This window comes from Pelecanus crispus, chromosome 1, assembly GCF_030463565.1.
Source record: "Pelecanus crispus isolate bPelCri1 chromosome 1, bPelCri1.pri, whole genome shotgun sequence".
In the NCBI taxonomy this organism is placed as follows: domain Eukaryota; kingdom Metazoa; phylum Chordata; class Aves; order Pelecaniformes; family Pelecanidae; genus Pelecanus; species Pelecanus crispus.
The window spans coordinates 40,538,789-40,555,528 of record NC_134643.1 but is presented as its reverse complement, the minus strand read 5'-3'; positions in this window follow the sequence as shown (position 1 = coordinate 40,555,528).

Below are 16,740 nucleotides of genomic sequence, written 5' to 3'. Positions count from 1 at the left end.
CAAACAGGGAAAGAGGAATAATAATAATAACCTCAGCTGTTCTCAAGCTGAGATAGATCCATGAAGTGCCACTGGTATTTTGGTTGCAAGATGATGATATGTGAACTTGCTTAAACGATACAAAGTAATCCATGTAATTGTACGGATTAAAATGAGGATGGCAGACCAAGCACTTTTGCATCATAGCTATTGGCTGTGAGGTTTTAAGGTCTGAAAATCATCTGTTCAGTGTTTAAAAAAATGCTTCTATCAGTGCAAAGTTTAGCAGTTTAATGATATCTGCATTCTATGCAACACATATTCCTCCATTTAAACAAGTCGAGGGTCTGATCTCATATTTATGACCAATCTAAGACTTTCAGAGCTCTGAGTGCACAAGGAATGCAGAATCAGATTTTAAGAGACTCAAATCTTCAGCTCACAGCTGCCTTGAATATCACTTCACAACATCTATTCCTAAGTCTTCCTCCCAGCTCAGAGGGAGAGGAAAAGACATTAATTAAGGGTGCTACACCAGTTCATACCAGCCAGAGATCCAACCTCATAGTTACAGTCCGCAATAGAAAGAAGAGTCTTGATGGAGAGCTCCACGATACATATGCTAATTATCCCAAGGTAATTACTGGGTGCAATGGTAGGAGATGATGAGTACTCTTTACTCACACTGGAACCTATGGGCCAAGTGTAAAATGGTGCCGGCTCCTTTCCTACTGGCTGATAAAGTATGAACACGAGAATCAAAGATACTCAGCAATGCTAAGGAAAAAGCCCTATATGAAAACTGCATATATATTAACCAGCAGCTCTTTTCAGCAGAGCAGGAATTTTCAGATTTATACTGATAGCCAAAAAGGGTACAAGAAACTGGCTGTTGGATTTCAAGTAATGAAAACTTTATCCCTTTCTCCTGTCCTGCCACAGGAATCTAACATTTCTTCTGGGTTTCTCCAGTCCACATGTTCTGTATGGTGCCCACAAGGTTTTCCCTACAATCAGTCTGAGATGTCGATCTGCTGAAAGGATTCCTCTGGACCAGAAGACAACTTGGCAATGTGGCCCATTGTGGCCATCTTGCAAATCTTTTGCCCAAGTGCGACAGAAGATTTCCTGAATGCCCTCAGTACATGTATAGCATAGGAGACAGTTAGGAGCTTAAATTGAAGTTTACTCACTCATCTAATACAACATTTCTGAAAGGATTTAAGAGCACAAGCACATAAGAAATGTCCTATGAGGTCAGAGCAATGATCTGTCTCGTCCTGTATTTTGCCTTTGACACAGATGGGAGACATTGTACAGGTAGAAGAGCAAGTGAGCCTGACGCTCTCTGTGGTCCATTCCTCACATACACCCCCAGCACCCAGAACTGTTGTACTGGGGGTGTTGGAGGGTACCTGGTGCTTTTGATACTCATTTATGGACCTGTTTTCTGTGCATGTGTTGGAAGCTGTGCAACTGTTGTTTAGCTGAAATCTGACTACATGTCTGAAAATACTTGAAAGCTCAGAGTAAGGTTTGCCACTAATAGTATGCACTAAATAGTTGCAGTTTTATCAGCGTGAAGACAAGTCATAGGAAAAGACAAAGAAGTCAGTTTCTCTCTCTTGCTTCTTGGACTATATCTTTTCCCTTTAAATTCCTTGGTTCCATCTCTTATTTGTAGCACTTCATCATGTTACTGTTGCTGTTTGAGTCCTGCAAGATTCCCAGTCTACCTCTTTGTACACATTTCCTTCTTTTTTGCATATTAGATTGTCACTATTTCTTTTTTGTTCTTTTCTGGTTCTTGTACTCATGTTTCCTTTCATACTGCACATCCATCTTGTAAAGCAAACAGCTTAGTGTCATCTACCTCATTGCATTATACTGCATTTATTCCACAGGGATTTTTCAAAGTCATTCTCAGAAAAAAAATCTGTGACCCTTTGTGTTTAAACTGGACATCATATGTAGCTTTTCTTGTGGTTTTCTCAACTGAAAGGTTGGGAAGGCGTTCACAAACCAATAGTGGTGGCTTCTAATACATGGGGGAGTTGAGATAGGTGCCTGCATTTTTGTTACAGTGGTCAGTAGAAACACCATGTAAGGTACAGTTATGGGGAGGGGCCAAGCCAAACTTTGGAGGCAATCTACTGATCCGCATCTGGCACTGTAGTCTCTTTTGGACCTTTAAATGTTAGTAAGTCTCAGTGGCCAAGTGAGAGGCACCAGATCAGGTGCCGGAAGCGGTCCCTGGATTTAGTGCCACACGTCCATCCCTCATTTGTAGACAAGTTGTGCTCACTGCGAGATCAGGCTGGTGAGAGCCTCGCCCCCGCTGTCCTGCTAGGGATCATACCAGGACCTCTCCCGGGAGGACCAGGGCAATGTGCGGGGTGTGTCCAGAGACATTGCTGTAAGGGCCACGAGGCTATGGAGGTCCATCTGGTTGCCTTCCTCAGTGCCCAGGAAAGCCCAAGGGACAGTGGGGGGGGTTTCCCAGGCTGGGCCCCCAAAGCCAGGCACAAGGGCATGAGCTGGCTGGGGTAGCCCAACCAGATCAGAGCCAGCAGCTACACGGCGTGCTGTGCAACAGCAGGTCCTTCTGCCTGGCCTTATGGTTGTGCTGCTCTGCTGCTGAGATATAGTCAGTAGTTTTACAGCTGCTTTAAAGCTGGTTGTTAGTGATCGTGAGGAGTGGGGGACACAGAGCTCTAACTTCAGTCCCCATCAGGTTTGCCGCTATGTAGAGTCTGGCCGTATCTACAGGTTAACAGTTCTTCATAATGAACGTCCTCGTAAATCAGAACCTTAATTTATTAACTGAGGTGCAGAAAACATATCTCCTTCTCTATCATGCACATTTAAAGAGTTCTGCCAATAAATTAAAAATCACCTCCAAAATACTTTTCATTTCCCAGGGATCATACAGCACCTCTCAAGTCTGTCGTACTATCATTCTTCCAATCTGTTTTGCAGTGCTGTTGAGCAGAGCTCACACCTAGCACCAGTTCTTCCAGTGTGCTACATGTCAACTATAGGTCCTCTGAGGCCTGGTGCCTGTTGTTCTGTTTGTCTTGAACTTAGTCCTCCAGGGACCTAAGCAGATTTGTCATTAAGAAGTAGATGGAGTATAAGGTGATATCAATACAACTTCAGGAAATTTTAAAAAATACATACATCTGCACTGTAAGAGAAATGAAACTCTTAATTATTCAGAATTCACCACCTGCTTGGGACAGTATATCTTTGTGATTCATTAAAAGCTTCATTTTATTTTGAACTTTTTTCCCAGCTTTGTACAGTTATATCGACCTTCCCTATATGCCTTTCAACGCCACAGTCTGCAAGCAGCTCCGCCCTGCAGATGCAGTTTTAGGGAAAGCCACAATCCTTTTATAAGCTAGATATTATTGAAAGGTAAGGCTACACCTTGGGCACTATTCTTCCCTAGCTTTACTACAGGGGGGAATATGCAGATGGTCTCAACTTTTCAGTACCTCCTCCAGTGCAGAGGGAAGTTAGACCTGAATCCTTGTTTCCTTCCCAACAAGGGAGCAGACCCACTGCTTCATGCAAGAAAAAGAAATACTCCCTGTACAAGACCTTCCTTTAATTTTTTACTAGGGTATCATGGGAAGGTCAGATGAAATCTGGCCCTAGAGCATTTAATCTGACTCATTTTTTTGTACAGCTTCTTTCATGTAAACAGTACAGTAAAGCACTTTGCAGAACAAAAGAGTATTTGAGAAGCCTGCTAAAGATGTTGGGTTCATTAGATTCACATAAGGCCAAATTCTGTCCTTCAGGACACACCTTTCATTAGGAGTTAGATCATGCATCCGGGGAATGGAAATTATCCTTTAATGCAGTCGTATCAAAGAGATTCCACTTGACAGTTTTCTCATTTCTTTCCACAATTAGAAATGATAGCAAAAGCCCTAGAACAATAGTTAGTTTTTCCTTTGATTTATTCCATGTTTTAGGCTTGTTGCTTAATTTTTTAAAAATTATTTATGACCACAGGAGAGCCCTGTTTCTGTTGGCAACTTGCAAATGGCTAACTTTCCTCTCCTGCCTTTGCTCTCCCACAGAAACGAACTCTTCAGTTTCAAACTATTTATTGGCCTCTGCAGAATGAGAAGGAAGACGTTGTTCCAGGAAAGGACCCACATATTGGCGTTCACGGCCCAAGGTCTGTCTCTCTGAGTCAGCTGGGCCTTCCTTGCGATGGTGTGGATGGAGAGTGGAAAGGCTTTGTGATACAGGAGGTTGAGGCGGCAGATGGTATCAGCAGGACAAAAAGAGATGAGGCAAATTTGCAGATAAAAAGTCAGTAAATGTGCTAACAGCACTACGCAGCAACGCACCATCTAACATCCCTCAAACAGCAATTCTGTTGGGAGATGGAGAAGAATGGACTGCAGAAAGTGTCTAGACTCACATGCTCTCCATGAACAACATCTTCCACTGCCCGCATCAAGGACAGAATACTGGATGAGATGGATCATTAGTTTGACTTAGTGGGACGTTTCTGCTGTGCTCTTAATTACTACCTGATATTTGAAATTATTATTGTTTTTCAGCAAAATTTTCATAGCACTTGGATCGTAACAGCAATCATGAATCAAATTAAATAAGAGGAAGTCATGTTTGTCCTAGTTTTTATTGCCATAGGATGTGTTTCTGTCTTGTAGGTGTTCTTTTTTACTGTCCACTTGCAGCATGTCACGTAACTATTGGTATCAGTCTGTATTTCTGAGGGGGTGCATCTGAACGCCACTGCCTGAATGGAGGGAGGAAGGGAGAGTGAGGAAGCTGAAAACAGATAGTGTACTAGATGTGGGCTCATTCTTTTAAAATCCTAAATTTCTGTTCCAATTTAAAAAAAAAAATCTAGCTTTTATTCCAGGTAGAAGGGTGATCAAGTCTGACATAGTGAATTTTTTCAGACTCATATTCAGTTATCAATCTGATTTACCTCACTTAATCCCTTTGGAAATTGTATCTGACCTAATTTTTTCAGCAGTGACTCTTACGGCAAGAACAAATAATAGGGGTGACCCTGTGCATTCTTGCCATATCTCTTTCTCTGTAATGTGGATTATTCTAGTTTCAGTCCACATTCATCTGTGAAGAGACGAAGTCAAAGATCAGTTCAAAACAGTCGATACATTCCTGCAGATTCACATTTGGCAGTACTGTAAGTGGGTAAATATTGCCAACATGTATTGATTGCTTTTTCTGCTTCGGCCAACAGACCCAAAGTTATCTGCCAAATATTCATTTTTTGTAAATGATACCTCATATTGCCTGATGTTGCATGAGCTGTATCAATTCACTGTGAGCCTCACCTGCTCTGAGAGTATTACTGGCTCTATAGGGGTTTCTCCTCTTTTCAACAACAGATTTTGTAATTCCTCCTTTAATCCAAATTTAGCAGAGAAACAGACTGCTAATAGCGAGACTTCCAGTTATGGCCATTTGCCACGTTTTGGGGAGTTGTCTGTCTCTGAACTTGCTGTGCCACTGCAAGGTGGAAACCTTATAAATTGCTTTTATCTCTCTTGGGCCATTATTATTTCTCTGTGTGTGCATGTGTGTACTTGTGTGTGACTGTTTGTGTGACCATTTGTGTGACCTGATAAGATGCCTTACGGTCTGTTCTGTTAGTGTGTCTTCTGTATGGCTCCTGCTGCAGCCAGCAGCTGAGCTGCCCTCACCGCTCATGGTGGGTGATGGAGAATGCTCAGAATTCAACAAGTGTCCACTGGCTCAGCCGCTTTTTTATCCCCTACAAAGGCTGGCCTGCAGTGCAGAGGACAGCGCGCTCTGCTCCAAGCAGAAATATTCTGGGTTGCTGGTGGTCTTGAAGGAAACGCTGTTTTGGATTCAATGACAGATAGAAAAAAAAAAATGTTTCCCCAAAGAAGTTCTTTCCCTTTGTCAGAAATGGACCTGTTTCATGAAAAGAACTAGATGCTGTTGTGTTGTCTAGATATAGAAGCTAGAGAAAAGGAAATATTTTATTGAGTTATATTATTCTTGCAAGGATTATAAAATAATTACTGCTTCTACCGTGATGAGGTCTTAATAGGTCCAATATCAATGTCCTAGGCATTACAGAAATGTGGCAAAGAGATATACCCTGCTTAAAAAAGACATAGGCTATTTCAAGAAGATGTGGAAATCCATTATTGCTGCTTTTGACATGACATTGGTGGTTATAGTGAAGGCCTGTATGAATAAACAAAATCAATAATGCAAGATGAATGCCTCCCTTTAACAGCAACCACTGCATGAAGTAGTTCGTTTAAGAATCCTTTGCTGGACTGGAAGGTATACAGTGACTTATATATGCTTTCACTATTGGTTCTTTTCCTGCTGTGGTCATTAATCAACTCAAACTTTCATTTAGCTTACAGTTATGAAGAAAATCGTGCCTCTTCTATTGCATAGCTGCAGTGTGATGGGGAAATTTCAGACCCTTCCTCCTCTCACCTAACTCTTCCTCAGTGCATCTGTGTAGTGGCAGCAAAGGAAATGAGTTTAATAGCTCCTGGCCTAGTGAGTATTACCTCCATTAGCTGTTGGTACTGAGAATAGCCCATCTGGGAGAGCAGCTGGAGAAGGCTTGAACACCATCCCTTCACCTCACAGTTTTTCTGTTCCCCATCCCCAAAAATGGGCTTGAAGTAGGAGTGATTTAACTCCATAATGAGATTCATATTGATTGGATCAGTCCCTCAAATAGAAGAAATATCATCTGTAGTTTCAAAGTATCTGTGGTGCTAAAAGCCTTTTTTTTTTTTTTTTAATTTTTAAATGAAGGGAAACTGAGGCAGAAAGGAACAGTAGCATGAAGAACAGAACTTCAAGGCTTCAGCAGAGTGGTCTTCCTCCCTTTTTATGCAGAGGGATAGATATGGAGGTCCTCACGTGGGGTCCTTGTGATAGGATGGATGGTGCAAGCTGCTGATTAACTGTTCTGAAAGAGCTTACAGCTCTGCAGTTGGAGGGCTAATGGGTAAGGAATTATTACCTGCTCTTGGATCTCAATTATGCAATCTTTGTCTCTGGTCTTCTGTGAAGCAAGAAAATTGAAGCAGAAATGAAATTTATTAGCAGGACAAGCTGCATTATGAATGTGGTAAATGCTGATGTCTTACTGCAAATGAGGTATTTGCTAAATAGAAATGCTTTTAAAACAGTATAATCCTTCACTGTCCCTCCAGGACAAACAACTGGAGAGCAGTGATTGCAGAAATCATTTAGGTCATGCAAATCAAGCTTCAGCAGCAGTGTTTCATGCAGCGAGAAGGGAAGGCGAGACTGTCCTATTAAGAAGCCTTGTGATGGTAAAACATGATTAAAATAACTTAGAAGAAATTACGAAGTGGGGGTCAAGAAGGGCTAAGAAGGGCAGGCTGATCATAGAAATGTGTTTTTAAATGGACTAATTCCAAGGGAGTATGTTTATCATAGTCACACATAAATGGCTGACCAATAATCACACCAAAATTATGTGAAAATTATAGCCCTAACGGGGTCTGAGGGTAGTTTAGGAGCTTTTTATATACAGAGCTGATTTACATCAAGTGACATAGGGGTCTAAAATTCTCACTTAATGTTTTCACAAAAGATGACAATCAGCTTTCTTCTGCACTTAAATTTAAATGTCACTTGGAGAAATATCAAGTTACCCAATATTGTACAGTGTAAGCAGAATGTAACAAAAGGTACTGCAGCTAATGCTGCTGCAGTAAGCTTTATTGTACAGGGCAGCCAGCTCTGTCATTTGCAGATCCTGGAGATGAATTTCCTTTACAGTGGTGCTGGCCTGCCAGTCCAGCTGAATGAAAACAGGGTAATTGCTTTCTTTAATGGAACTAAACAATCTGGGATATTTTTTATGTGTGGCAATACCTGGAGGAAACGTATCGAATGCACTGTTTGGTTACAACAGGCTGTGCATGGGCCCTTCACAACTTGGAGAGCATTGACTCTTCGGTGTTATTGCACAGCAGAGCTGAGAAGTACTTCTTTGTAAGCTAATGGTTATAAACCAGATTGAACAGCAAGCTGTCTCTTGGCAAACATCGAGAAGCATGTCTGTTCCTCCTCCCCTCTTCTTCCCAGCCACCCTTTGCTTCAATTCTCAGAATTATTTCTATTTCCATCTTTCGGAGGTTTTGGTGCTGAGGGCCCAAGGGCGGTTCTGGTGCGTGCAACTCCCCCAGGTCAGTGACACCAGCCTGAAATCACGTGCTCACCCAACTGCTGATGCTTGGCTTCTGATTTGCCAGCTCCAAATTAGTTTTTGAGGAATGCAGATTTTTGAAGAGCTACCGAAGTGGGGAGCTGGCTGGCTCTGGGGCTATATCAGCACAAAGGGGGAGGGACAAGCAAGGCTATCTTTGGCCTGGCCACAGAGTTTTAGTGGGGGAACTGAGAGGCCAATTAGATCTCTACCCGACAGTACAACGAAAAGCACAGGACCTAATTATGTACGAGGTGTTACTGTGACAACCCACAAGGCAGTGGTGCACTGAAAGCGAAGTATGGAAACATAAAGCTGAAACCAGAGGAGAAAAAAAAGATAAAAAACATGAAAGAAAGGGGAAAAGAAGTACAACTGAAGCAAAAGCAAATGAAAAGGTCAAAATACAATTTGAAAGGATGGGGAAGAAAAAAAGAGTAGGTAGTGACGGGGCACCAAGATAGATGCATGATCAGAAATGGTGTCTGATAGCCCGAAAAATGGTTAGCAAACAAGATACCAGGATGTGGTGCATTCACACCAAAGACCCGACCCAGAGATGTTTTGGGTGGGGTTTTTTAATCTGACTATAACCATCTCAAAGTTAGGTGTTCAGCCTGAGGAGTTCTTCTAGGCTCTGTCTGTAGTTAGCAGAGAGAGACAAGTACCAGGGGAGGCTCAGTTGTTCTGCAGTCAATGTGGACGCGGTGGCTCCACAGATGTTTCCTTTGCTGTCAACAATGGCTTTAATTAAATTGCAGCTCTTTTTGTCTCCTTGCCTTCTCACTCCTCTGCACTGTTGTATGACTGGTGCTGGTGAAGCTGTTGTTGGGGGGCGCAGTGAATGGTGTTGGGAAATGCAGGAGAACTTTTGTTAGTCTCTGTTGGTCGTTTGATCTGGTCGTCACAGAGCGGCCACACAGACTTTTGCTGACCTGCTGAGGGAGTCGTGTGGGGTCAGAAATGAGTGGCTAAAAGAAATGTCAAGATGTAGTTAAGCTGTCACTGCCAGTGGGAAAGCTGCCCATTTGCTGTGCTGGAGGATGGTGAGTGACTTGTCCATTGGAGGTGTCTCGGTAGAGCGAGCTCTGATGGCTAGCCTAGCCTGGCATCCTCACTTCTTCATGGCCTTAATCTTTGCAACTAGCATTTCGTGTCAACTACTCGCTGCAACCTATGGTATATCTGGGCTTCTAAATACATGGCAGCAGAGTTAACTTTGTGACAGGGGGTCCGGGAGAGCGTGAGGGAGCTGCTCCCGAGGAGCATTGGTTGGTTGTGGTGGGCCATGGCTTTACATGGCTGGGGGGGGTGTTGCACACTGCATGATCGCTGTGTGGCTCTGAGGCCTTTCACTGCGTCAAATGTCATTTCATATGGCAGGAGTTCAGTTCTGTAAGGTCCCCCATATTCTCCCTGCTACACTTATTTCCTGATGGGCTAATCGCTTTGGCAATGCAAACAGCACCAGTGTCAGCTACCGTTTGTATTTAAAGACTGTTCATATATGCAAATGTGCAATAACTAATTGCAGAAAGGAAATTCTGATGCAGCAGCTGTCAGAGGGCAGTGAAAATTAATAGAAACCAGCTCAATGAAAACAGTCTTCATCTGAAACAGCTAAAATGCATGGTTGATTTAAGTGTCTGGCCAGCTTGGATTAAGTAATCTATGGTGGGCACAGACCTCCAGCAATCACTGCACTGTACAATTCTTTTATTATCAAATCATTATCAGTCAATAAAATGAGCTCAAACCACAAAATAGGAGCAAAGTTCAGGGATCCGAGAATTTATAGTTTAGCCCCATCACTGAAAATGTCAGGAAATTAAAAGAAGCTCTATGTAAGTCATCACACAGTGGAACCCAACACTCAAAGACAATCCCCAAGTGCCATGGCAACACTCATGGGCTCTTCTGAAACAAAATGCTGTTTCTAAGGTGAAAGAATGGGACCTTAATCTTTGCTCCCAGCTCTCCATGCCCACCTCCATCCCATAAGTATGGTTCACACAGCTGCTGATTATCTAGCAAAATGCAGGCAGGGAAGACAGAGGTGAACACTCAGCTTGAAGAAAAAAAATGAGCAATATGAAACATATCTAAATTAGGCTATAAAGACATACAATAAGAAAAAACCAGTGAGCTAGTATTATGCCTACCAGGCAGGCACAGTTCCCCGTGAAGGGCCCATACTGTTTCTAGACCTGACCTGGCCTTGTGCAGAGCTGTCTTAGGAGTTACCAAAAGCCGGATGGATAATCAGTGGTGGCTAATTGACAGCTGACTGTTGCTGAAGTTGACAGTGAAGCTAACGTGATTTTTCTCAACAAAGGTTATATCAGAGTAAGAATTTATTACGTTACACCTCTCATTTGGCTAGGCTCTGCTCCTCGGGTCTTGGCTCAGCTGATGTTTATTCAGCACCTTCTTACCCTTCCATTTGTTCAAAGGAAAGAGGTCGCTTTTAGGCTGCTTCAGCAGCTCCATGCTAGGACTCAGCCGGTCCCAGCTTCCCAGCTGGTCCTTGGGCTGCCTGGTTCTGCCTCCTGCCTGCATGGCTTTCTGCCTGAAGAGCTGCAGACGGGATCTCTAACACCCTACTTCCTTTCATGATGGTTGAAGGAGGAGTTGCTTAATCCAATTAATTTGCTCCTAGACAGTTGAGAAAATGGCGGATTCAGAGAGGTCATGGTAGGGCAGAAAAAAGAGGAAACAAAATGTTGGAGAGAAGAGGTTGGAGAAGGTGAAATATTTTATGTAAAAAAGCACTGCCTGTTTTTTCTTAGACAAATTTTATACCCTAGCCACGGAATCACAGCATACGCATGGTCACCTGGAATACGAACAGGCAGTTTATTGTGCTAAATTCAGACTGTTTGCAGCCTCAGGAAGACATTACTGCACCGGCTGATGATGCTGTCATAGTGTCAAGGTTACCTTTGCGACCACACAGGAGAGGAGCAGATACCATGGCAATTTAGGTTCTAGACCACAGTCCTGAGGAAAGTGAATCCTTGCAAATTCTAGAGCATGAAATCAGAAAATATTGAAAATAATTAAAAAACCACAAAAACTATATAAACTACTACTAAAAAGAGAGCAAATCTATGACTCACAGAATATAGATTTATCAGTTTAAGACACCGCAATGGAATTACTTTGGATAATAGTAGTTAGCTGTGTTCTACAACTCTTTCATTTGTAGATCTTAAAATTCTTTATGGAAGTGAAGGCAATATACTTTTGTTTTGCACATTACAGATATCAAGTGGATTGAATCACAAAGAAGCCTAATGACCAACCCATGGAGAAACACTGGGTCATTGTCCGCCTGGGTCTAGCCTGGACCTTTTTGTATGCCAAAGATGATTTTAATCTGTTTTGTTGGCAACTGATGCATGTCAGTCTCCTGTAAGAAACCTTTGGGTCTCTGGTACATTGCCAAGGCTATAGTTTCAGGCCTAACATATTTAGGATACCTCACAAATGGGCTAACCTTGTAATATATGCTTAGCAACTCTGTAACTAGGCAACTAAAAAAAGAAAAAAAACCTCCATGGTGGTTATCAAATTTGTCTTAAGAAACCCTTGTCCTGCTGTGCAACTTAAACCAAGAGATGGTGTTGCAACAGAATTACATTTTCTCTTAAATTATATTGTCTCCTAATTCATGCAACTGTATTATCCTAGTTTTACTCTGAACCACCAGTCTGCATCATATCTTCCACATCAGAGAGGCAAAATGCTAATTTTTATAGATTTTACCTCTTGTTATTAAATAATTCTGTTATCTAAATAGTAAAGCATTCTTGTCTAAGTACACACATTTTATTTCACTGCATCTGGCTTCTCTATTGTTAATGAATAAAAACTAAAGGAGGAAGCATAGCTCTGGGCTTTTTCTGCTCCTCTTTATCTGTTCTAGTTTGTAGATCCCAAGAGCCACTCGGGACTTACGGTTTTGAATATCCATGGAAATACACAGAACACGTGTAGTGACTGCGGATCTTGTCATAAAGGTTCTGCAGATGAACCTTCACTTGCCTCCACCAGCCAAGCTAACCTCTAGTTGCTACTTGTTATGCTGTGTCCCAGTGAACTTCAAGGAGCTTACATGAAGCAGATGTTGTGATGCAATGCAGTGGATTAGCTTTCTCAGAAGAGTCAAGAAATCCAACGCCAGATTTCTTACAGATCTTTGTAAATATGCCATGCTAAGACACAAAGTAGTAAGGTATCCTAATTAACACTATGTATCCCAATATTAAAAAATAATAACTTATTCAAGGAGGTGGCTGTATGTTGCTGTTGGAACGATGACTTTGAAAATCGTACAGAAAAGTGAGTTATATCTGAAGTATAATTAAATACTTTGAACTGAGCTGAAGGTGATAAAGGCCATAAATACCATGATTATCTGACATAGTAGATTATCAACTTTGATGATATCTATAAAGCCTCTCAAAAAAAGAAAAAAGCGCCAACTATAGGGTAAAACCACCCTTCCCAAATATTGCCAGGAAATGCGGCAGCTGTTACATAGACTCATCTGTTTCTGCAGAGGATTCAAATGCTTCCTTGGGGAACAGCGATTCCTAGGCAGAAGTGCCAGTGTAAAACACCCTGTGTGACTGGAGCCAGGAAGAAAAATCAGGCCTTTCATTCTGGATGTATCTGGTCATCTGTGAACAGTTCAGGAATCTATATGTTTTTCCAAAAGGAGATTAATGATTGCCTGTTTTCCAATCATCTGTTCATAGCAGCCAGGCTGTGTGGAACAAGTCTTGCACACCGCATCCTGAAAAGTTTGCTATTTGCAAAACATTTTACCATTTTCCACTTTAGAAGTGTCTAAATTTAGTAATAGTACATAGCTCTGCCTCCCCAGAGGCCTCCAGTTCAAAAGTCCAGCTCTGTTTTGAATGTAAATTTACAGCAAACAGCACTGCACAACACAGTAGTGGCTGAAGGACAACCTACATCTGTTCCTCAGGGCAAAATCTTTATCCACGCAATCTGAGGGTGCAGGAGCCCAGGTGGGATGCTTTGGGGTGTGGCAATTGAAGGCATTTTCTCGCCTCCTTTCAGCATGGACTTCACAGCAACAGAGACACAGGAGGTTCTGGTTGTCCCTCCGGAAGGCTGTGGCCCCATGGCTGCTTGCAGCTCCCACCACGCATTGCCTTGCTGAGAAGCAGTCATTCGGTTGAATGGCAGCCCTGTGGTCTAGTTGCCCACCCTTCCTTTGCAAAATCCTGCTTGCTGGACCATAGCCTGCTTGCACCACTGCTGTTCACTGTCCCGCTGTTTTTGGGCCCTGGACGTCCTCAGAGAAGCAGAAAGCAGATCTCGCCCTCCCTGGACTGCAAAAGCAGGTGTCAGGTCAAGCTGGGCACGCCAGTAGAGTGCAGAGGCTATTGCCGGCAGGGCTGTCCAAAGCCGTCTCACTGCTTTAGTGGTTCCCCTCTTTCTGTCTGTATTAATATAATACAGAATCCTAAATGCTTTAGTAACACTTTTTTTTTTCTTCTTGTTCTCAGTAGCATTAGTAACAACAATAAAACAATTTCCCTAGGAATGAATTCTTAAGTTATGAACTCTAGATTTGAACAAGGAGCATTTATATTGTGTGGAAAAGAGAAGGCCTTTGTTTGAATACAACAACCAGGCATGAAGAAAAATACAGAAGTATGCTTGGCCAAATTTTTCAGCTTCATTTTCTGTCAATAAGCTGGTGGTAACAGAACAGAATTTTTCTTGCTGAGTTTAATGCTTGTGCTGTATTATTTTAGATATGCTCCATTACCTTATGGCACAAAGGATCTGTTTTTTCTCAGTATACAATAGACTTCATGCTTCTGTTGTGAATTCCTTTGAATGCTATGAGGAATTGCACAGGGAACTGTCTCCTTTGGCAAGAAGGAATGGTGGAAAACAGAAGAAACTCCATGGGAGTCAGTCTGTCTAGCCACACTGAAGCATAAATTCAGTTCAATACTTATCAAAAAACAATACATCTGCACAGTTCCACTATGCAGCCAAGTTTAGATTACGTCTTGAGAACTCTTCCAATGGATTCAACTGTGCATGACAAAAGGTTTGCACCTGAAACCAGACTCAAGTACTTTCACTGTGTAAAAACATATACTACTGTTGTGCTCAGTTGTGGGTTTTTCTGTTTGTTTAAAGGTAGAGGTACATTTGTCTGATCTTCTGAAGGGGAATCACATCTCCTCTCTTCATCTCAAAGTCAAAGATCAACCCTTGTTTGCCAATTCTTGAAATATTTCCTGAAATAAGTCCTTCAAATATCAAACCCAAGAACCTTAAGCAACAATACGGAGGAGGACAGAATGCTGAAGATCATAGAATCATAGAATCATAGAATCATAGAATAGTTTGGGTTGGAAAGAACCTTTAAAGGTCCTCTAGTCCAATCGCCCTGCAATGAGCAGGGACATCTTCCAGTAGGTCAGGTTGCTCAGAGCCCCGTCCAACCTGACCTTGAATGTTTCCAGGGATGGGGCATCTACCATCTCTCTGGGCAACCTGTTCCAGTGTTTCACCACCCTCATTGTAAAAAAATTTCTTCCTTGTATCTAGTCTAAATCTACCCTCTTTTAGTTTAAAACCATTGATTGCCCCTTGTCCTATCGCAAAAGGCCCTACTAAGAAGTCTGTCCCCATCTTTATTATAAGCCCCGTTTAAGTATTGAAAGGCCGCAGTCAGGTCTCCCTGGTGCCTTCTCCTCTCCCCTCACCACAAAATGCTGTAGATGAGTAAAATTAGCATGGGTTCCAGAGTGACTAGACAACTTAATGAAAGATGAATCCATTGGGGACTATTAAATGCAAAATCACCATGTCTGGTTCAGGAATCCTCTGAACCACAAATTGCTGTGTACTCGATAGATATTCTGGGAACAACATCATGCACTTGTTCTGCTCCTAAATTCTTTTCTAGGCATTTACTGCTGCCCACTATTAGAGATGGGATACTGGGCTGTGCTGATGTACCCTGACTTGGTGTCCCTGTTTCTATGTTTTTAAAGATTTCTGTCAGTTATTTCACATTTCTTCATAGGAAAAGTTGGAGGAAGAGAGAAATCGAATGATAACTCACAGAGGAACGTGAATAGAGGTCACCAAGAGGAAAATTAAAAGGGAGGAAAGTTCCAGATATTGTCATTTCTCTATGCATTTTCCCACTCTCCTTCCATAACATATTTATGATGTGAGGAGAGGCTAAGCCACTTTTGGATGCATTGTGTGTAACCTGATGAATCTTAGAAGAGTGAAGAGCTTGTTGCAAGTTCTGATCTGCTTCCAGTCCAAACAGTCTGCCTCGGAGTCAAAAGAAAACAATGTGGTCAGTCTCTCTTGCTCTCTTCACATCCCTAGCACTGCTAAATGTGTAATTTAAAAAAGCACATGTAATTCTAGTCAGTCATGCCTTCGCTAATAGGTTTGTGTATAGAGTACCTGTCCCCTGCCTTCCAGCTCCCAAATAGCTTTGTTTTCCTGATTGTTTTTGTGGTATCCCTGTGAGGTCATCAAAGCTGAATCTTTCAGTCTCTGTTAACTCAGTCCTGTTATTTCTGCTCTCTGTCTGCTGAGCAATCAGTTTTGCAGTTTCTGTTTCACAAGTTAGGGGTTCCTCACCCAGCTGGTCACTGCGGTTGGGGAAGGTAAGGACAGGGACTCCAGCCTTGTTTTCACAAAGTAGCTTGGACTAAGACCTAACATTCAGGAAACGGCTGAGATATAGTTAGCAGCTGTGGGCTTCTTACTGACATGCAACAAGACTTTGAGTAACTCTCTTATCTTTTGTGTGTCTCAGCTGATCTGTCTTTAAAGCAGTCCATTCTCAGTGATCTGTAGTTTCAGGCTAAATTATATTATGATTGCAGAGGCAGTTTGGATCTGGCCAGGCTCGGTCATTTCGACAGTGTTGCATAGACAGCCAATACCATATCTAGAGTAAGTTTGTCTCTGAGAAAGCTCAGCCAGTTTTGTACACTGAAGACTGAACTATTTAATCCAGCCAGACTGAAGCTTGCTCCGCACGGAGGCAGCTTGGGTGTCCAAGCACCCCATGGCTCAAGGTGGCTTTGCACGAAGCCAGCCTCAGTTTAGCAAGTCTGGCACTGAGATTGAGGTATTAGGTCCAGCTGGACCTGAGCTAAATCCTGCAGAGCCCTGAATACAACTGCACTGTGCTCCTCAGCCAGCTCTGAGCATTCCTGCAACGTGGAACATGGACAAAAGGACACACTTGTGTGGTTCTGAAGGAATCGACGTGCTCCAGAAGGGCATATTAGCACTAATGTGGCACCAGCCATCCTGGCTGACTTTACAGCAAACTATTCAAATGCCTTGGCACCAAGTTGCTCAGTACCATATTGCCTACAATTTTCCATTAGCTAGGTTATTTCAGGCCTTTATTCCTCTCCTCCTCTCCCATTGCTCTGGATAATGGCAAGTTGGCCGCAGCATGA